The sequence below is a fragment of the Protopterus annectens genome, chromosome 4.part1 (genome assembly GCF_019279795.1).
Source record: "Protopterus annectens isolate FY-2018-M chromosome 4.part1, PAN1.0, whole genome shotgun sequence".
In the NCBI taxonomy this organism is placed as follows: domain Eukaryota; kingdom Metazoa; phylum Chordata; order Ceratodontiformes; family Protopteridae; genus Protopterus; species Protopterus annectens.
The window spans coordinates 91766934-91789689 of NC_056734.1; positions in this window are offsets into that span (position 1 = coordinate 91766934).

The following is a 22756-nucleotide window of genomic DNA, read 5'->3' on the forward strand; positions in this document are numbered from 1 at the left end:
AGTTTACGTATGTCCTCATTTATCGTTTCCGTGATTATTCTTTCCATGGCCTTACATAGGAGGCTAGTAAGACTTATGGGCCAGTAGTTACCCAGATCAGTGGTTGGACCTTCTTTGTGAAGTAGAATGACTGCAGCCATCTTCCATTCCTTGGGCACAAAACCTGACTGAAGGCTCCAGTTGAAAAGTGATTCAAGTGGACCAGAGAGGTCATGATTCATGCTATTTATTAAACATCCTGGGATGTTATTGGGGCCCATTGATGCAGTGTTTTTGGCCTTGAAAAGTACATTAATGAGCTGTTCTCTAGTAATGACTTAGGGGATTGTGTTATGTGATATTTGCTTTGGACTATCAGGAGGGGGGTTTGATCTGAACCTGTCACCCAAAAGGTTAGCAATGGTCTCTGTTTTTTCATTTTTTTTATTTCTTCCAAGTCTTTTGGGTTTTTAATACCATGATAGGAATGGACCCCATTCCTAAGTCAAAGTACAATTAAACTTCATGAAATTAGTAGTTTCAATCTTTGATGTCATCCAGAAGTGCTTTTCGCAGTACCCGCAATGTGCCCAGTAATGACTCCTTCTGCAATTCATATGGAGTTACATGAACTGGTGACATATCTAAATACAACTGTACATTTTTTTTATAAGACCTGTTGCTCCTACTACTATTAGAACTGTCTGGGTAGCTTTCTCCCACATTGCTCTAGTTTCTGTCTGCAAATCCTGATATTTTATGACTTTGTGTCTCTCTGTATGCAAGACACTGTAGTCACTGGGTGTGGTGATTTCAACGATCAATGCTACTTTTGTCTTCTCTTCATGGACCTATATATCCATTTTTCTAGCATCTATCTTTTGAACTGTTGGTAATGGGTGATCCCATGTGATGTAACAATCATCATTTTCTATAATGCTTTGTGGCTCGTTTCCAGTGTTTTTCAGCTAATTCAATACCATAATATTTCCACAATCCCCATTGCAACAGTCTTGCCACACTATTATAGGTTCATAGGTTCATACTAGGCTATCTGCCCTAGGGCATTTATAAGCCTAGCCAGAGTGTGTATGGCTTTCGCCACCCATTTTAAATTAATTTTGCTATGCCCTTTTTTGAGGTTAGTATACTGTGCCTCTGTCTAACAGGGACACAGAAGTGATACCCGGGGTAAACCTACGATCTCCCATCCACTCATCAAGATTCCTCTTGAAGAGAGTCGATGAGGGACTCTGCCTAACCTGGACTTGGATTTTATTCCAGAGTGAAGGGAGCCTATGGGTTATGAATCTGTCCCTCCAGTATGTCCTATTTATTTCAGTGCTGAGGTTTAAGTCCCTCGAGCGCGTAGCTTGATGGGATTTGGATTTTCTGAGGTGCAGCATGTCCATTAATTCCAGGTTGGACATGGCTTTATACGTCAGGCACAGATCGCCTCTGAGCAGGCGGTATGCCACTGAGTAGAGCTGGAGTTTCTTTAACCGGGCAGCATACGGCATCTGTTTGAGCCCCTTGATCCTCTTGGGGAGGTATGCCTTTCAGTATACAGTCCTTCTGCCACTAGTATGTAACAACCACCAACGAGGTGTGCAACTGTTTCCAATTCTGTTTTACAAAACCTACATTTGTCTGTTTCTCCCACATGGACTTTCTAAACCAATGTGTACATAGCACACTATCTTGGGCCACCAATATTAACCTTTCATCTCTTGGTTTGAATTTGCTACTCATTAACCACTCCTGAGTTCGATCCTGATCAACATGAGGTTCTTCCAAAAGCTTTCTATACTTGAAAGCTATATTTATCCATTTTCCACATTTCTTGCCTTCTCATTTGATCCTTCACCTTATATTCTTTCTTTTGTTTTTTTGGCACATTCAGTTTCTGCCTGATTTTTATCTACTTCTGGTTTGATTTCCATTCCTGCTTGATGCCGATTTGCTTCTGCTAGACTAAGCAGGGAAGACATCTTAGATTTATTCTCCCCATGTTTCAAAACTTTCACTATGTTTGGGTCTTGTGAGGGCAGCAGAAATGTGTGCAGTCCCAGGATTGCAGATCTATATATGTAATCAATTTCATGGAGGCCTTTACCTCCTTCAGAATGGGGAATATATAATCTTGGTATGCACATATTTTTATAAATCATTTGGTGAGCTTGAAGCATCCTTCTTGTTTTCCTGTCTAATCTATCCATCATGTTTCAGGGCCAGTCAATCACTCCAAAACTGTAAGTTAGGACAGGAAGAGCAAATTAGTTTATAGCTTGAATTGTGTTCCTAGATGTCAATGCTCTTTTCAGGATTAATTTAAGTCTTCTAAATTATTCCTTACTAAGTTTTATTCACTTTTGTTCATGTTTTATTGTTGACCCTTCATCAATTCCCAAATATTTATACAACTCCCTCTTGTGTAAGTTCTTCGTTTTCTAGGAGCCAAATTATAGCCGTGGTCTAAGCTGTTAAGTAGACAGCTGAATGGGTTAAGAGCAAGACAAAGTAGCAGCAGTGACACAGAGTTACCCTGGAATATCACCCATTGAATTTTTATCCTTGGAATAATAATTTGTCCTTTATCATGACTTAATTGCAAAGTGGTTTGCCACAGTTTCATGGTCACTGTAATGTAGTTGATCAGTGTAAGGTGTATCTTATACATTTTTAAACACTCTTTTATCCATGAATGTGGGATACTATCAAATGCTTTTTTGTAGTCAGTCCATGCCATAATTAGATTCTTCCCCCTTTTTACAATTCTCCACTATTTAACAACAAATGATCCTTTGTTCTATATGACTTTCTTTTATTGCCCTTTTGTTCTATTGCCATAATTGAATTTTCTCCTAAATTACTATAACTCTATCAGCATCAGTTCCGGTGTATAGTTTATACATCGTCGGAATGCAAGTTATTGGTCTATAATTTTTACGGTTGCATGCAGGTTCACTCTTAAGTAGGAACATTGCTTTTCCTGTTGTTAGCCAGGTTGGTGTCTGTGCAGAGTGTGCCTATAAATAGTTCTTACGCATGGCTAAATCATCGTGCAAAGATGTTAATACTTTTAACCAGAAGTTAGGTACTGCATCTGGGCCTGGGGTTTTCCATTTAGAGGCTTTTCTTAACTTTGTTTCAATCTCTCTAGCTGTTACTTCATCCCATTTCATATCCTGTACCTTCAAACTTCTTATTCTTTCTTTTACTTCTTCTATCCATTTAGCATCTTTGTTATGTTCCACAAGATCTTCATAAATACTTCTCCAAAATGTATCTATTTCTTCTTTTTTCGGTATCTTTCAATTCATTTTACCTTGTGTCCCAATTCTCTATAAAACTTTTTGGGTCATCAATAAATTGCTTATTTTGTACTTTTCCTTTATATTTATCTGCATATCTTCTAGGTTTTTCTGCCTATGCTGAGATTTTTAGTTTGTTATTTGCGATAGTGCATGATAGATCCTGATCCGTTCTAATTCTCTGCATTGCTTTTATCATGTCAATCTTTCTAATATTTATTTTGATCCATTCCCTCTTCTATACTCTTCTAACAGTGACAGTTCTTGTCTTAATTGCTTTATAGTTCTCTCTATTTGATACTTCCATGATGGTGTTTGATTTCTCCCTTTTCTTTCCCTCACTGCCATGTGTTCTTGTGATAGAACTTTATAAGTTAGTAATTTAACTGCACAGTAATGTATCCTGTTTACTTCTGTTATATCATATGGCTCTCTATGAACAGTCCTAATTACTGTCTTCATTTGTTTTACAAACTTCTGATTTTTGGGGTTTTATTGACTGACCTTCTGCAGTCTATTTCTTTCATTGATCTAATATGTCTATCTATTTCTATTAAATCAAGCAACTCTTTTCTTAGCTCACTTTCTTCTATACTGAGGGCATACTTTTTGTTTTCCATTTCCTGTGGGCATTCTAAAGAAAGTTCTATAGCATCTTCCTGTGGCACATTCTCTTCAATTTCATCCTGTGCCATCCATTGCTCTGTCATATGAGAACTCACTGGCCTATCATTCCTCAACATTGACTGCGTCAGAGTTTCCACAGTTTCCTATTCCTTCCATTGCTGTCCAGCTTCAACTTTATTTATACTGGTTTCTTGTGGAAGGCTCCAAAATATCTTCATATGGCACCTGATCAATTGCTTGCTGTTCCACTGGTTTCCCCTTAATTTGGATGCCCATCACACTATCCTGTTGTGATTTTCTGCACTGAATCCTTTACTTCACAGGTACACCATAACCTCAGTTTCTATTTCTCTAACTTCTCCATTACTAATCTCCTTTTCTACTTTTCCTCTTTGTCTTCTTGTTTTTATATTGTAAAGCTTTCCATGTCTAGATTCCTTTGCCTGTATTTCTCTTCAAATGTCTTTGGTGCTGCTCTTTTTGTATTGGTTAGTTTTGTTTCCTCCTTTGCATGTATATTACACCATAACAAATCTCTTTTTCTTTCCCATGTTCATATTTCTTCTTCAGATGTCTCCTGATCTTCCTGTTTCTCCTTACTTTGGGGACTCGTTCCATCATGCTGTGATGTAACCTGTGTTAAACCTTCTACATCAAATCCTTCACTTTGCAGGTACTCCATAACTTCAACTTCTATTTTTTAATTTCTTCTTTTCTGCATTCCCTCTTTGTGACATTATTTTTTATTGTGAAATTTTCCATATCTGGATGCCTTTGCCTGTATTTCTCTTTGAATATCTTTGGGGCTGCCTTCTTTATATTGATTAATTTGACTTTCACTTTTGCATAAATATTGCACCATATCAAATCTCTCTTTCTTTCTTTCTCATGTCCATATTTCTTTTTTATACTTTTCAAAAATCTCTAGTTTTTGTTGTTTATATTTTCGCACTTTCTCAGATGCTTCTTTTTCCAAATAGATCAAAGTTTCTTAGTCTATATACTGTTTTTCACAAATCTGTTGCATTAATAAACATACATTTTTATTTGAAGCTTCTGACAGTTTTTCATGTGGAAGTATTTTTCTTTCCTCTAATTTCTCTCTTAATCTTTATGTATATCTTGTGTCTGGAAATTCTGGGCTTTTTGCATAATAGTAACAATACACAATTTCTTTCTTATTCTCAATAGTCCACTCTGTCATCTTTATGGCTCTTCTTTGGCCTATCAGTTTTTGTGATTTTTTGGACAGCTACTTCCTTCTACAATGGGGTGGGGGCATGGCATCTTTCCCCTGGGCCTGGCCTGGCCCCATTTTAAGAATGTTTCTGTATTTTGAGGATTCTACACTGTCATGTTTTCTAGGGATTTATATCAGTCCGTCGAAATGGCTGAATATCGAATACCAGATGTTCAAACTGTAAAGTTCGAACACTGGTAATTGCGAAGCCGCGGCCCACCAAATTCTTTCCCAGGGAAAGAATTTGGTGTGCCATTTCTGTGGCTTCGTGAGTATCAGGACTGTGGTGGGAAGTTACGGGTCGAGTTCAGGTAAGTGTGCAATTGTGTGGATGTTAGGGTTAAGTGAGTTAGGGTTAGAGTGCGGGTGAGGTGGGTGTGCAATAGTGAAAGACTTTAGGGTTAGGGCGTGTTAGAAAAATATGTATTAATGTGTGTATTAGCAATATGCTCAGTGCATTTAGAAGCTTGAAAAGAGTTAACACATTTATTCTATTTCATACTGCATAAATCTGTACAAACTGCAATTGCTTTCTGACCTTGTACTGTTAGCTAAAATCTTGCTTGTGCCTTGGAAATTTACTGAGAAGCAGGTGATTTTCTGCTTGCCTTAGGAAAATAATGAATAGAACAATACTACTTGTATGAAACTTAGACAAGAAGTTCTGCTCTGCCATGAGAAAATACACAGCTGTAGAAGTTATAGATAATTAGTACAAAGTCTGCTTGAAAATATGAACCACAATCAGTATTTGCTTGTATCTGTATTAGAAAAGTACTGTGAAAAGTAACACTGTACAATAGATGCTTGTAAATGGATTAATAGTCACCAAGGCCAGGTTGTTTTTCTGAAAAGTTTCTCACAAATCTAGTCATGTCAGCAGAAAATCTGAAGTAACATCTGCTGTAGAACAATGCTAAAAGTTGTGTTTGATTACGTCAGCTTAGAAGGCCATGTCTTGTAAAATAGTATAAGAATGAACATACTTCCTGTTAGTAGTTAGACAAATCCTTGTATTTGCATGTTTTTGTCTCCTTGCTGCAAGTAAATTAAAGTGCCTTAACTGAACCTTATGTGTATTGGTCTTTGAAGATTTTTCCTTTGACAGATTGGTCCTTTGGACCGGAAACCTTCACTTCGTCAGCAAGTTCCCCTCCCTTGACATTGATAAACAGCATTTGTTGCACTGTACTCTGTATTATTGTAATACACCAGGACCTGAAAAGGAATATGAGCAAGAATTGTTTAGAAATCGTGCAAACAGATTGATATTATGTAATCTGTACTGGGACACAGAAGAGAACAGTGTAGCCAGCTGTTCGTTGCCCCAGGAGTTTTTTGCACTTTATAATTCTAATCGATTACCACATGTTAGCTTAACTAAGGACAAGAATGTAAAATGGGTAGACTTAGGAGAGAAAGTCATGAGATGGGAAAAACAGACAGAGTTAGAACTGTCAGAACAGGGAATACAAATGCAGAAGCTGAATTGGATAACTCAGACCCACCCAGCTGTACACTTGCAGTCCAGCAAGGACAGCTGATTGGCACTCCTATTGAAGGAAGAAAAGAATGCCTTACAGAATATACCAGAAAATCTCTGGTCAACAGGAAAATCAGATGTAGGACTTATTCGTACAGCAGGACCAGTTGCTATTATGCCAAAGTCAGCATTTAGACCACAAAAGAGACAGTATCCCTTAAGAAAAGATGCAGAGGTAGGAATCAAACCTATTATAGCAGCTTTACTTAAGGAAGGGGTGCTGGTGGAATCTCCTGATTCACCATGTAACACACCCTTATTTCCTGTTAAGAAAGCAAATGGAGAGTGGCGTATGGTCCAAGATTTACAAGCTGTAAATGACGCAGTAATACCAAGGGCACCTACGGTGCCAGACCCACACACCCTGTTGAATGATTTAAAATCTCAACAGAAATATTTTTCTGTGGTAGATATCAGCAATGCGTTCTTTTCGATACCGATACATTCTGGCAGCCAGCATTGGTTTGCATTCACATTTCAGGGGAAAAGGTATACATATACGCGACTACCACAGGGATATTGTGAAAGTCCAACAATATTCTCACAAGAAATGGCAAGCAACTTGGCGGGATTTACCCCACCAAGAGGTAGTCAGATTTTGCTTTATGTTGACGATATCCTGCTGGTGTCCCCCACCCAGCAAGACTGTAAAGAAGATACCATAGCGCTATTACAATTTTTAGCCACTGAAGGACATAAATTAAACAAAAATAAACTGCAGCTTTGGAAAAAAACAAGTTAAATACCTAGGATATGTAATATTCAAGGAAGGCAGGACATTAGATGAGGACAGAAAAATAGCGATTTTACAAGCACCAAAACCCACTACCAAGAAGGAAATGATGTCCTTCCTGGATACGACTAATTTTTGTCGGAGTTGGATTCAAAACTATGCCTTGGAATCTGCACCGTTGACTAACCTGATTTATAAAAAGCCTATGGCAGTACAAGATTTGTTACAATGGACACCAGAAGCAGAATCTGATTTCTGCAAACTGAAACAGTTAATAGTGTCCTCATTAGTTTTGGGATTACCAAACTATCATAAACATTTTTTCCAAACTGTAGATTGTAAGCAAGGTTATATGACATCAATGTTAACACAGCAGCATGGGGACAAGCAATGCCCTATTGCTTATTATTCATCACAACTGGACCCAGTGGCACGGTCTTTACCTCACTGTGTACAAGCAGAAGTTGCAGCTGCAATGGCAGTACAGGCTTCGGCCTAAGTAGTGTTGTTCCACCCTCTCACATTGAGAGTGCCTCATGCAGTCGCGATTATTTTACTACAAGAAAAGGTAGCATATATTTCCCCTGCTAGGCATCTTTCCTGTATGACTATATTGTTGAGCCAACCTCATATGACAATTGAACGATGTACGACTTTGAACCCTTCTACCTTGCTCCCAACCCCTGCAGATGGCACACCACACAGCTGCCTGCAGGTGATTGAGCAAAAGACACTGCCTAGAAAAGATTTTACGGATGTTCCCTTGGATGATGCCAAGGTGACATACTATGTGGACGGCTCATGCAAAATGGGTCCTGCAGGACAGAACCTAGTAGGATATGCAGTAGTTTCTGATACTGAGATTATAGAAGCGAAACCCTTACCACACAATTTATCTGCACAGGCAGCAGAATTGATTGCCTTGGCATGGGCATGTACCTTAGCAAAGGGTAAATGTGTAAAAATGTTTACTGACAGCCAGTATGTTTTTTCTACTGTACATGTTTTTGCGCAACAGTGGAAAAAATCGAGGAATGATAACATCTACTGGCAAACCAATCAATCATGCACAGTTTATTTTAGATCTTTTAGAATCTATTCAGTTACCTCAGAAAGTAGCTATTTGTAAATGCACAGCTCATACCAAGCAACAGGACAGGATTTCAAAAAGTAATGCGAGAGCTGATACAGCTGCAAAGCAGGCAGCTTCAGAAGTATTTCTTTTGAATGAGGAACTACAACCCTCTGAGATTTTAGACTTAGAAATGTTAAAGACAATGCAAACACTTACTACGCAAACTGAAAAACAAAGATGGGTAAAACGAGGAGTAATTCTCGAAAAGGGGCTGTACATCTCTAAAGAAGGGAAACCGATATTGCTGTCTAATTTGTTTAGATATGCAGCTTTGTTGAGCCATGCGCAGTGCCATGTCTCAACAGAGGGGATGGTACAGCTGGTGAACCAAGTGTTCACGATGTACGGAATTACAAACTACTCTAAAAAATTTTGTTCGTTATGCCACATCTGTAATAAACATCATGCACAAGGGGCGTTAAAGCCCAAGCAAGGGAGTTTCCCTACACCACCGTATCTATTTCATACTATTTGTATGGATTTCATAGAGTTGAATAAATGTGAAAATAAGAAGTATTGTCTTGTCATTGAAGATATGTTTTCCAGATGGGTGGAAGCCTTTCCGACTAAAAATCCAGATGGGTGGAAGCCTTTCCGACTAAAAATCCAGATGCTACGACGGTGGCCAAAGTTCTTGTTAAAGAAATCATCCCTAGATTCGGCATTCCGGAAAGGATCTACAGTGACAACAGCACACACTTCGTGAATCAGACCATACAGCAGTTAAGTAAACATTTTTGTATTTCTCTAAAGAATCATTGTGCGTATCACCCGCAATCAGCAGGGCTAGTAGAGAGGCATAATGGGATTTTAAAGAGTAAGCTAAGAAAATTAATAACAGAAATGCAGAGAAACTGGGTGTACTGTCTGCCCTGGCACTGTTGACCATGAGAACTGTTCCGAATGCAAAAGGATTGACTCCTTTTGAAAAGCTCTTTGGAAGGGCTTACTATATACCTCAGTGGAAATCTCTTATGCCCGCAGACCAGGAAGCTGACAGTACATTAGCAGAGTATATGCGTAATTTGTTAAATTCTAAACATTTGTTGCAGTTAAATTCTGTTTCAGATAAAGAACGAACCAGACCGTCAGAAGTGGCAGTGCCCCCCGGAGCATGGATCTGGCTGAAGATAGTTAAGAGCAAAAATTGGGCATCTCCAAAGTGGGAAGGTCCATAGCAAATGCTTTTGTCAACACCCACCGCAGTCAAAATTGTGGAGCGTGCCTCCTGGATCCACCTGACGCACTGTAAATTAGTTAAAAACTTTGAAATGGACAAAAATCTTGTTACATGCCAAGAGCAAAAATGATAGAGTCCAGAAGTAACAGGAATGCAGAACAACCCTTTCCTCAGAAGTATTGCATAATCATCCTGTTAACTGTATTAGTGACAATAATCTTTTTGTTGTGGCCTTTTCTTTTCCCAGCCATGCAGACTGAACTGAATAAACGTGAAGCGTTACTCATAAACTGGCATCCAAACTTTAACACTTACCAGGCAATTAAATATGTGTATGCTGAGACTTTCAATGTTTCGAATTGCTGGATTTGCACAGCTTTGCCAACAGCATACGGGGGGTTATTAATGACTACAGTCCCCCTAGGGGTCAATAAGACCTGGGAAAACTTGATTTATGATACTTCAACCATTACAGCACAAGATAAAATAGCATTGCACTTGTCTGTTCCACAAAAAGGAACTGTGTGTTTTTATAAAAATGATACTGTTCAGGTGGGTTGTTGCAATTGCAATGTGACTGTTCCTTATAGATGTTACACTAAAGGTAACAAAGTAGATCTTTATTGTAATACAAACTATGATTCATTTCTTGGATTGATGCACAAAACACTTGATGAAGTAAAACATAATTCTGTTCTTTATAAACAGCTGTCTATAATTGATAGAAAAATGTTTCATGCAGGGCAAGTGTACATTCATAGCAAGGTTACTACTAAAGTAGAGGATTGTTATTTTGTGTGTGGCAGAATGGCATACAAATGGTTACCTGAGAATTGGTCTGGCAGTTGTTTTTTGGGTTACCTGGTTCTGGCCATACGCCACACTGCAGTTTTGCCTCATGGGAAAATTCAAAATGTCCGAGAAGTCGTCAAGAAACCTGTAAATCCAGTAGAACAAATCGATGCGCATTGGAAAGACCATCACTCTTTAGGCAAAGGACTGACACACATGGACCTGAGTGATAGTGTTATATCATGGGCAGGAATATTACCAGCATATGGAGCAGTGAAATCGATCTGGGAGCTGAGAAAACTGTCAAAACTTCTCAAAGTAATGAGCAACGCAACTTGTTCTGCTCTCGAATTGGTGACTGATGAACTGAATGCTATGAGAACTGTAGTGCTACAAAACCGCATGGCTCTCAACTTCACCCTAGTGGTGAGAGGTGGTACGTGTGCTTTAATCCAAGAAGAATGCTGTTCATATATTCCTGACCATAAACATGAGATAGACAATCATCTTGAGGTAATTCAGCAAGTGTGGGCCATGACCAAACCAGGCTCAAACCCACTGACGGACTTTTTCCAGAAATGGTTTGGGGGGGGTGGGGTACCATCCTAATGAACATCCTGATTGCCATTTGTGTAGGTATGCTCCTACTGGGAGTATGTGTTTGTTGTGTTATCCCCTGCATGAAAAGACTGACTAAAGACCTTATAGACATGTCAGTTTCTGAAACTTTATATCAAAGTACTGAGTTTGAAGAACTGTTAAAAGACTAAAAAGCTTTCATAAGTCTAAACTGAATGACTCTCTTAACTGCAAATCCTGAGAGGAAGAGGTTAGGAAAAGAAAACAAACTGTTTATGCTTATTTTGAAAGTAGAATAAAAGTATTAATAGGGGGAAATGTTAGAAAATATGTATTAATGTGTGTATTAGCAATATGCTTAGTACATTTAGAAGCTTGAAAAGAGTTAACACATTTATTCTATTTCATACTGCATAAATCTGTACAAACTGCAGTTGCTTTCTGACCTTGTACTGTTAGCTAAAATATTGCTTGTGCCTTGGAAATTTACTGAGAAGCAGGTGATTTTCTGCTTGCGTTAGGAAAATAATGAATAGAACAATACTACTTGTATGAAACTTAGACAAGAAGTACCGCTGTGCCATGAGAAAATACACAGCTGTAGAAGTTACAGATAATTATTACAAAGCCTGCTTGAAAATATGAACTGCAATCAGTATTTGCTTGTATCTGTATTAGAAAAGTACCTTGAAAAGTAACACTGTACAATAGATGCTTGTAAATGGATTAATAGTCACCAAGGCCAGGTTGTTTTTCTGAAAAGTTTCTCACAAATCTAGTCATGTCAGCAGAAAATCTGAAGTAACATCTGCTGCAGAACAATGCTAAAAGTTGTGTTTGATTACGTCAGCTTAGAAGGCCATGTCTTGTAAAATAGTATAAGAATGAACATACTTCCTGTTAGTAGTTAGACAAATCCTTGTATTTGCATGTTTTTGTCTCCTTGCTGCAAGTAAATTAAAGTGCCTTAACTGAACATTATGTGTATTGGTCTTTGAAGTTTTTTCCTTTGACAGGGCGGGATAGGTGAGTTAGGGTTAGGGTGCAGGTCAGGTGAGTGTGTGATAGTGATGGACCTTAGGGTTAGGGTTTGGGTTAAGGTAAGTGGATAGGTAGTAGTGTATGTAAGTTTAGTGTAGGGTTAGATGTAGGATTTTGAGTGTATGTGTGTGGATTGATGTTGTTTTGGTGTGCTTGTGTTGCGTGTGTGTTTCCTTGGAACAGAGATTTATTTTCCCTGGGGAAAACAATTGCTGTTTTAAGACTTCAATGTTTTTGCAATTCATGGTTTGAAGTTCGAACATATAGTGTTCGAACTTCAGACATTTTGATGAACTGATATAGACCCATTTTCTAGTCCTGACGCCAGTGCGCCTAGTAGGATTAGGCACTTTCTATCCTGGGTCTTGTGCTTCAGTTTATATATCAGTGTCGCCTTGGTGAGATTTGTGAAAAACAGGGTCCACCTCATGAAGGTACTCACCAAGACGAGGATGAATTCAATTTCAGTAATATTACTCTCCTTTGCTTGCTGACTTATCATCTCTCATTTGGATCCAGTTGGATCAGTGTGGGTGATGCCATTTACAATACGTTTTGCTCATCATTGTGTATTGTCTGTGAGGCTACAGACGTAGCTATACAAAGCTTTGTGGTTGTCTTATGCTTGAGAAGTTATTTTTTCTTCAAATGTAGCCTTTGCAGTATTAATTAACCCTCTTAGCTGCCTGTTTAGATTGGTCAAGGGGCTTTTAGTATGTATGGCTTTATTTCCCCTATGCTTGGCCAAGATTTTTATTTTAAATTTTTTGTTGTATTACCAGATGATAGTGTGATTCTACCAGGATGGCTTGTCTTTTGATTTTGTCTTATTCTTAGTACGAGTGGGCACAGTTTGGTCTATACAGCTATCAATTTGGCTGTAGAGAGATTTTGTAAATAGCTTAGTGTATTCTATAGTGCTTACTGGGTTTGGGGGTGCTTGGAATTTAGCCAAGGTGTTGCTTAGTAGACAGAAGTTAGCCTTGGAATAGTTCATAAAGTTTTTTGGTTTTGCTGGATCCCTGGATATAATATTTATTTCAAATAATACTGTCTTATGGTCAGATGTGACACGCGAAGATATTACATTGGGTGAAGAACACTAGCCCTCCATGTTTATAAGTACAAGGTCAAGGATGTTTGTACCCATAGTAGGAGAATGGACCAACTGTTCCAGGATGTTGGTATTAACAAAGTTTAGGGATTGCTGGGCCTGTGCATAAGAATTGATGTAGAATTCACAATCTACAGATGTGTAGTTGAGATCCCCCATGAATATCATATTGGGTTGAAGGGTGAGGGACACTAATACATTGAGATAGGTAGTATGGGTTTCCGGTAACATGGAGGGGGACCTATATGTTGCAAGGGTATGGTATAGTACCCTGTTTATGGTGAGTTGTACATGTATGAGTTCCAGTGGTTCATACACTTTAACTAATCTGTATGTGAGATTACTCTTAATATACACTGACACTTCCCCGCCTTTAGTTCCCTCCTGTGCAATTGCTAGTCTACAGGTGTAAAATGCATTATAACCTTGCATTGCTGGGGTGCTCTCAGTGACTTTCAACCATATCTTCATTATTACACAGATGTCTACAATCTCCAAGGACAGGAAGGTTTGCACAGAGTGGAGTTTCTCTTTAAGAGAATTAGCATTGAGCAGTACTACCTTCAGATATTCCTTAATAGGTTCAGTTAATGGAGAACCACAACCACAGACTCAAAAAAAATGTTTATTTCATCATTGTTTGGTGTTTCCTACATTTTAACACCCCTCTGGGACTATTTACAGGTTTTTAAATATTTTTATACATAATTTCTGAGTCTGTCCACATGGGGTCTGGCATCTAGAAGTAATTATGATTGTTTAGTCTTCTTCTAGGTATCCCACAATGCAGTGCTTGTCTGTAAAAAATGACATCACACAGGCCTCTTTCTTCCTAAAGCTCCTGTCACTGCATTGATTTTACATGCATACACTGCTGTCTTTCAGTTAGTTAGTTTTAAGTAACATTTCGTGCTGTTCATTGACTACTTTAAACACAAACAGTGTAAATGCCACAGAACAGACTTTCAAAGTGCTTTTCATTGATGCTTCTTTTTAGAATAGCTACATTTCAATCTTTTGTGAAGCCTGAATTGTACTACTTTGATTCATCTCCCATCCCCCCTTCACACCTAACTTCCCTAGCTGCCAAAGTGTTAAGGGTAATTTGAGCTGTCACCTGCTGTGAGTGACAGCTCACAGCAGGAGAATTGACTCATGTACTGTTTCCTTATTCTAGCCTTTACTTTCTGTATGGGTAGGGGATGGACCAGGGAGTTGTGACATCACAGCATGGGTTGGTTTTTAGGACGGTCATGGTGATGTCAGTTTGGGGAAGGAATTGGCCAGAAAACTACCTGTATTCATTTGCCTTGATGACATCAATGAATTGGAGACTGCAGCAAGCTTTTCCAGGGTGAGATAAAAGTTTTTTGAAAGTGAAACTACCACAGTACAGTAAGGTACTGTTCTAGTGGAGAGAAACAATTTGTTTAAAATATTTTAAATACTGTATTTTTGTTTATTCATAGCAGGGGCAGTAAATAAGGAGAAAAAGGCAGAGAAGCTGAACATTTAATAAAAGAATCCCATTGCTGTCCTTTAAGTCAGTAGGTGTATCCATTTTGCATTGCCTAAAATGGCATTATGGGGGTTGAAAAGGTCTTTGCCAATCTCTGAAAGCCTAGAGGGGATAAGTGCAGACCATCCCTGGCAAAGCAGGGTGGTCTGTCAAATATTGTACCCCCTGGTTTGATACCAGAAGCTAAACCAATTGATAAAATTAATCATTTTCTGTTGGTAACATGGCATCATCCTTGGAGAAGGTAGTATGCTGCTCAGTACTAAGTTCATACTTGCCTGAGAAAATAATCAATGAGCTTGATCATATCTCACTTCTTATATTCAAGGGAGGTATGTCTCATGTCACTAACACCCACATGGACTATGACAGAGTCATACTGTTACCTGTGGTTCAATGACCTGAGTGCCTGTGTGACTTGACAGATCCTAGCCCCGGAAAGATAGCTAACCATGACTCTCTCTTTACTCAGTCTAGTGAGGGGGACATCAGTGTGTCTCACTATAGATTCACCAACATCTGGGAAATTTGATTGAGTGCTGGTTTGCCTTAAGGGCTTAACAATGAAGGCACTGGATACAGTGTTACTTATGTGTAGCTGTGGGTGGTGTTTTAATGGAGTGTTTATGTGATGGCTGAGGACCCTTTCTTTGTACTGTGCAGGAGGTCTTAGTGTTTTAGGAAGGTTACCTCTAAGTGCCTCAGCATAAATAGTTTTATGTGTAGGGTCTTTACCCTGTGCAGTGGGTGTGGTACAAATGCCAATGACAACCTCTGTAGAATTAGTTTTGGTTGGATGAGAGAGTTTTGCCTCCAGCGATAAAGTGTATTTACACCTCTCTCATACACTATCTGTTTTATTAAGAATAAGTGGGTTGTCAATGTACATTAAACAATTACTACAATGCCTCAGAATACTCATCTCAACCAGACTGGCCACAGAAAGAGAGTCAGGAAGTGCATATCCATGGCCACTGATCTAGTAGGGAGGAGTGAGGAAAACTTAAATATTGAGCAAGTCAATAAGACAAGCAACCTGATGAGCAACACTCAGCTCTGAGCAAACTAGATGCTCTAATAGTTAAAAAAATCTGTCTAGACAGTAATGCCACAAGAGTGCAAACCAAAGACCAGAACAATGACACTTAAAATAGGCACAATAAGCCTTCACCAGCAATTCCCACCTTAGAATGGTGAAGGTTACCCTTTCCTCCCACAACAGTGTAGAACACAAACCTTTCTAATGTAAAATAACTGGTTTGGAACCCAAGTACTAAACCAGAACAAAGACACTTAGAATAACAGCCACAAAAAGCCTTCAACAGCAATTCCCAGCTCAGAAGGGTGAATGCTACCCTGTCCTCCCACAAAAGTGTAAACCAAAAACCTTCTTAATGTAAAATAATTGGCCTGAAGACCAATCCCTTAAACCAGAACTAAGACACTTTTAGAATAACAGGCAAAATAAACCTTCAAACAGCAATTCCCAACTTAGAAGGATGTAAGTGACCTCTCCTGCCACAAGAGTGTAGACTGCAAACTTTCCTTATGTAAGATAACTAGTTTGAAGTCCAAGTGCTTAAATCAAAACTAAAAGGTTTAGAATAGCAGTTATACTGTAATCAGGCTACTAACAAGCAATAACAAATACAGCAGAATAAATACAACATAACACTTTAAGAACAAGCAGAAAAAAGCAAAATAAAATAACAAAGTAGGAAGAAGCACAGATACAGTAAAAGCATTTTTTTTGGTTTTTAGTCACTGGGAATGGAGGAAACAGAACATAGTTCAAGTTTTCAAGTTTAGGAGACTAAGGGGTGAGCCTTCTCAGCTGATATCTTAATACGTATAATGAGCTGATGACATGGGACTGGGAGGAGTGACCAAAATCAGATTTATAGCAGGGATGGGCAACTCAAAAGCCACCAAGTTTAAAACTACAGCTGGACAGGTGGGTGGGAAAAATCAAATGCAGACAAAGATCAACACTAGTCAGGCAGAGAACAGCAATCAAGTCAAACAAGCACTCCAACTAAATAAAGAGCCCTCCAAATACTGCTAGTTAAATGAGAAATACTATTTCTCAGCTCCTCCCACTAATTAGCTGGATGTTATTCACTGTCTGCAAATTGATATGGTTAAAGTTCTTCTTAACCCATCATAATAGAACTTTTTCTTAATAAAGCATAAGCATCGACCTCTATGAATGCTACTGCATGTGCACAAGCTTATCAATATTCTAAACCCTTCCCTTTCAAAGGCAAGAAGATGACTCTAGGGAGCTTTGTTCTTAAAATATGTAAACTATTTATGCTTTAGGTTTGGTGGCTGTCATTTCCATTAAAATGAGTCCCACAGTCTGTATATTTAAAAAATGTTCTTCATTGTGTAAAAATGCAGCTAGAATTCTGCAAATGAAAACAATATACAAAGTCACAATTGCTCGTGCTCTATTCACCAGACAGTATGCACTTATAACAACTTATCCTTTTAGTTGTCAGAGTAACCATTCCACTTCTGTATGTGGCAAGTCTGTTCATACTGACAACACATCTGTTATAAATAACATGTTAACTTCTTTATGATTATGCATCATGCCCTGTGTCTCTTAAAATAACATGCTGAGATGTTTTGTTTTTCTCTAAATTGCATCATGACAAAGTGATCAAGTTAAACAGGTATATATATATATATATATATATATATATATATATATATATATATATATATATATTACAAAATGCCATGTTTTCACCATGAAATTAACACTAAGGTTATCAAAAAGACATTTGTGACTCTGTGACTCATATCTCTACTTAATATATGTATACTTCATTTTATACTTTTGCATTGTTATTTCCCCAGCATCCCCCATTATTACTGCAGTATCAGTTTCATGTGTGAAATGTAGTATGGTGATTTCTCCAGCATCCCCATCATTACTGCAATATCAGTTTCATGGTGACACTTGTAAACTGACTAATATTATATGGTTTGACCTAAACAAGCTAAAATGGAAATAAATAATTGAATGACAAGCTACCATTCTTTGAAATAAAACTTTTGCCATGATGTGTTCAACTAGCTGCAGGATTGTACATATATAGAATGAAACAAAATAACCATATTCTGAGCAATAAAAATAATTTTTGCATAGTTGTTTTAATTCATTTATTTTCTTCTTATTTTCTGCTGTTTGTTTAATCTGTTATGTGATTTTTTAGGTCAGTTGGTTGCAAATTATATCCACTCCATGTTTTTTACTTGAAACTGTTTTACTTTTGAGAGGTTTTCTGTCCCATATTCCATTACATGTTATGTTTAGTCTGATTATTTAGATGAATTTTGAATTTGGTAGGGTACAATAATAATATTTTATTATTGTTACAGTTCAGCTATTTTATCAAACGCCAAAAATAACATTCTTCTCTTCCAGTCATAAGATTAGTGGAAAAGTGTTTTCCATCTTAATTTTAGCTGCTTTATGTTACTGGGGGATCTCAAAGCTGTTCTTAGAATCAATACTTTGTCAGTATCTAAAACACATTACAACCAATTTAAAATGTTATTTTGCCACTAATGATCTGTGAACCCTTCCGTATCAGTATGATATACTTTCTTTCTACTTTAGTACTGTTTGGATTATTTTCCATAATGAAAGTTTAAACTTACTTCATTGTCCATCTTCTGAGCACTTGTATAATGATATATTATTTTTATAGGGTTCTTATTTTGTTCTTCTCTTCTTTCAAACATTATTGGTTTTGTTTTCATAAAAAGAATCCACTTGTAGTTCATTTTGTTGCATGCTTTTACTAGTGCTAGATAATTCAATACCTATTTTAGTCCACCTTGTACAGACTTTCATGTCTTTTAATTTATCATGCTGGCTAAATTGAAATCTAAAGTTGCATAAGAAGCTAGACAAAAGACAGTTTATAATCTTCTCCCTACACAGACTATGTTTCTCCTTGCACTATATCCATTCTCACTGATAATTTTTGAAGGGTGACATTTAAATTTACCATTTCAGTTTACTTAAACAGAAGTCTGCCTTTCATGTTGCTCTCACAAGATCTCATAGATCTTATAAACATTTATCTATAATACGGTAGATCCGGAGTAGAATTACATCAGCAATAAATATTATTCTTTTCAGAGTCCACTTCTTTTGGTGAGGAACTTCATTCTTTCCCTCTCAGCAGCTGGCAGCCATCTTGAAACTTCTATGGGTAATGCTGATTGGTGTATTTCTTTTGAAGTAAACAAACACATGTGCACAGACTGTTTAACTCCTATTTGGAAATTACTATTAGCTCTGTTCTTTGTTGTTTGCAATGTTAAATTTAGAAAAACTGGTATATATTTGGTAACAAAAAATCACTTGTTTACCCATGAAACAGTAAAATAATCTTTATGGACATCAGGCTTGATTTTAAGCTCTGTGGTTCTAGCATATAGCCAAACAATCCAATAATGTTGTACTGATTATGTCAATAAAAATGAGAAAACATGCATGTCTACAGCTAGTGGGGGTTTGACTGTATTGGCCAGAATGTACCCATAAATATTTCAAAAGTAAAAAGTCATTAACACTCAGAAGCTATGCAGCCGAAACATTATGTCCTTAAGAGGTTATTTGCATGTATCTCATGGGCCTCCACCACAGGAGGTTTAAGGTATTACACAGTGAAGATTTTAGCTTGGCTGGATCTTTCTTGCAGTTTTACTGAATGGTTTGTCTGTCTGACTGTTTTACCTCTTTTTTAACATTAGACTTCCATACAGTTTGCAAAAACAAGACCTAGAGATGACTAGAGGTCTGTCCATTAACTTCTTATCACAAAGTTTACAATTAAATCAAACAAAACAAGTATCCTGGCCAATATATATATATATATGGGTCTATATTAGGTCGCTGAAATGGCATTCCGGAGAATACCTAATCATCGACCCGTAATCAGAGAAACTCACGTCAGCGATTTGCTGAATTGACTAAGGGCAATGAAATAGTTGCCCGAAGCACAACGGCCAAGTACAGAACTTTGCCCTTTTCTCCACTGTAGTGTGATCTCAGAGTTGGTATACATAGTTAGGGGGTATGGGGGGGTGAAGCCCTCCACTTGGGTGGGTCCGATTTAACTGCACATTTGTCCATTGTGCTTCAGGCAACTATTTTGTTGCGCTTAGTATATGCAGTGAATTGCTAACACAATTCTCGCTGATTACGGGTCGATGATTCATTGTTCGCCGGAATGCCATTTTGGCGAACTAATCTAGACCCATATATATATATATATATATATATATATATATATTTGAGGTGAAGAAGAGATTTAACAGATTAGACCTGGTGGACAGAGTACCTGAATAATTATGGACAGCAGTTTGGGATATTGTCCAGGAGGTGGCAGCAAAAATATGCAAAAGTCTAACAGATTTAAATAAAGCGAAATGGCTCTGTGGAGGGTTTAATGCTGCTGTGGAAAGAATGAAAACAAAAGGCAATGGACACAGGAAAATCTATCAAACTGAATGCAGAGTTTCAAAGAATAGCAGGAAGAGTTAAGGAGTCATATTCAAGTGAGCATTTCAAAGTACTGGAAGAAGACAACAGAATATGAAACAGCACAGCTCTTCTAGAAGATCAGTAATATTAAGGAAAACATCTAGGTAAACATAGGCATTATAAAAAACAAAGATGGGAGGGACCTAACAGAAGAAGAAGCTATTAAGAAAATGTAGCAGGATTATACAGAAAAGCAATATAAGAAGGCATGCAACATCAGTGACACATACAATGTTATGTTCTTCAATCTACACCCAGACATCAAGGAGAATGAAGTTAAATCGGCCCGAGAAATCCTTGTCACAGGAAGTGATGGAATTTCAGATGCATTGCTTAAAATCCTTCAAAATTATGCTGTTACACTGCTGCATGAAATTTGCCACAAATGTACAAAACAGGGCAATGGCCATTGGGAAAAGATCAGTTTATATTCCATTCCCAAAAATGGGCAATGCTAAAGAATGCTGAAATTATTGAACAACTGAACTTGTTTCAAATGCTAGCTAGGAAATGCTCAAGATGCTGCAAGCTAGACTCAAGCAATGCTTGGACAGAGAACTGCCAGATCTGCAAGCTGATGGGCAAAAAAGATCAAATTACCAGCAACCACTGGATAATGGAGAAAGCAATGGAGTTCTAGATTTTTTTTTCTTCTGCTTTATCGGCTACTCAAAGCCATTAATTGTATTGACCATAATAAACTGTAGCAAGTTCTTAGAGAAAAGGAGATATTAGGTCACATTTGCCCCCTGAGGAATCTGTATGTAGAATAAAAAGAAACTGCTAGAAATTAATATGGAACAACTGACTGGTAAAGGACTGGAAAAGGAGCATGGCAAGGCTGTATATTGTTATCCTATGTATTCCATTTATACACTGAATATATGCAAAATGCTGCATTAGATCAATCAAATGAAGGAATCAAAACTGCTGACAGAATCCGGAAAATGAAAAAGTGCAGATGATACCAGTCCTCAGGCTGAAAGTAAGAAAAGTTGCACAGCCTGTTGATAAAGACATGAAAATACACAGGAAAAAGTGGAGACAGTTCGAGATTTTGTTTTCCAGATCTCAAATATCTCTGCAGATGGTAACTGCAGCCATGAAATTAAAAGAAGCTTGCCTTTTAGTACGGAACGCTATGGCAAATCTGATAAGATTCTAAAGAGCAAAGACATCACATTATTAACAAAGGTCTAGATAGTCAATGTTATAGTTTCTCCAGTAATACTGTATGGCTGTGAGAATTGGACTATAAGTAAGGAGAGAGAAAACTGGTGATTTTGAATTGTGGTGCTGGAGAAAACGTTTGAAAATTCTGTGGTTTGCAAGATCAAATCAGTCAGTATTTAAGGAAATAAACCCAAACGTTTTACTGGAAAGCCTGTTGTAAAACTAAAACTCACATGATGAGAAGATTGGGGCTCACCACAAAAGACACTGATGCTAGGAAAGGTTGAAGGCAGAAAAACAAAGGGGAAGACAGGCTGGGATGGATAGACAGCATTACTGAAGCAATATGAATTTGAGATCACAAAGAGTCAGACTCAACTAAACAACAGCAACAATATAGTGTGTCTGTGTGTGTATACTGAGTCCTTTCAGGTAGACAAAATCTGGATGATAATTTTGATAATTTTAATTTACTCAGGCACTTTATATATTATTTCTTCAATTTTGTTTGTTTGCCACACAATGTAGTGAGCACAGGGCAGCATGCCTCTCTACCTCTTCACGCAAGAATTCTGGACAAACTGAAAAATAATGGGGGGTATAAAAGACCCAAAATCCAGGCCAGGACATATTTTAAATATTTCCCTTATAAACTTAGAAAATTGATTGAATAATAGATTTTGCACTAGCATGCATTTTCTGAAGGATATGAAGTCCAAATCTCAATTGCCTGTCATTTAGTGACTTTAATCCTCAATGATTGGACAGAAAAACACAAATTTTATGAGGAACAGTCAAACAATATAAAGCAGAAATCCGGACATACTATGAAACTGTTGACAGTTGAGAGATATGCAGGGCAGTGATGTGTTTAGCCTGAAATAATTTGCAGTTTAGCTGAATTTGAGATCACAGCATCTCCAAGAAAGGATGAGACAGTATTTTATATTTTGTAAATTCACTGAGTTTCTATAACCTTAAATTGAGAATAATAAAGTATGTATGACAAAATTCTTATCAGGGTTCTTAGCTGCACTCTGTGTTCAGTACTCCACTGGGGACTAGTGCAGTTCATAGAAATGAATCATGGTAGTCCCCACTGGTGTGCAGTTCTACTCCCACTTTTAAGAATGGTGCAGCAGTGCATACCAAGTGTTCCTATGCTTGGAATTGAATAGAGTCCTGTGTGGTCTGACAGTGCTACACAGCACAGCA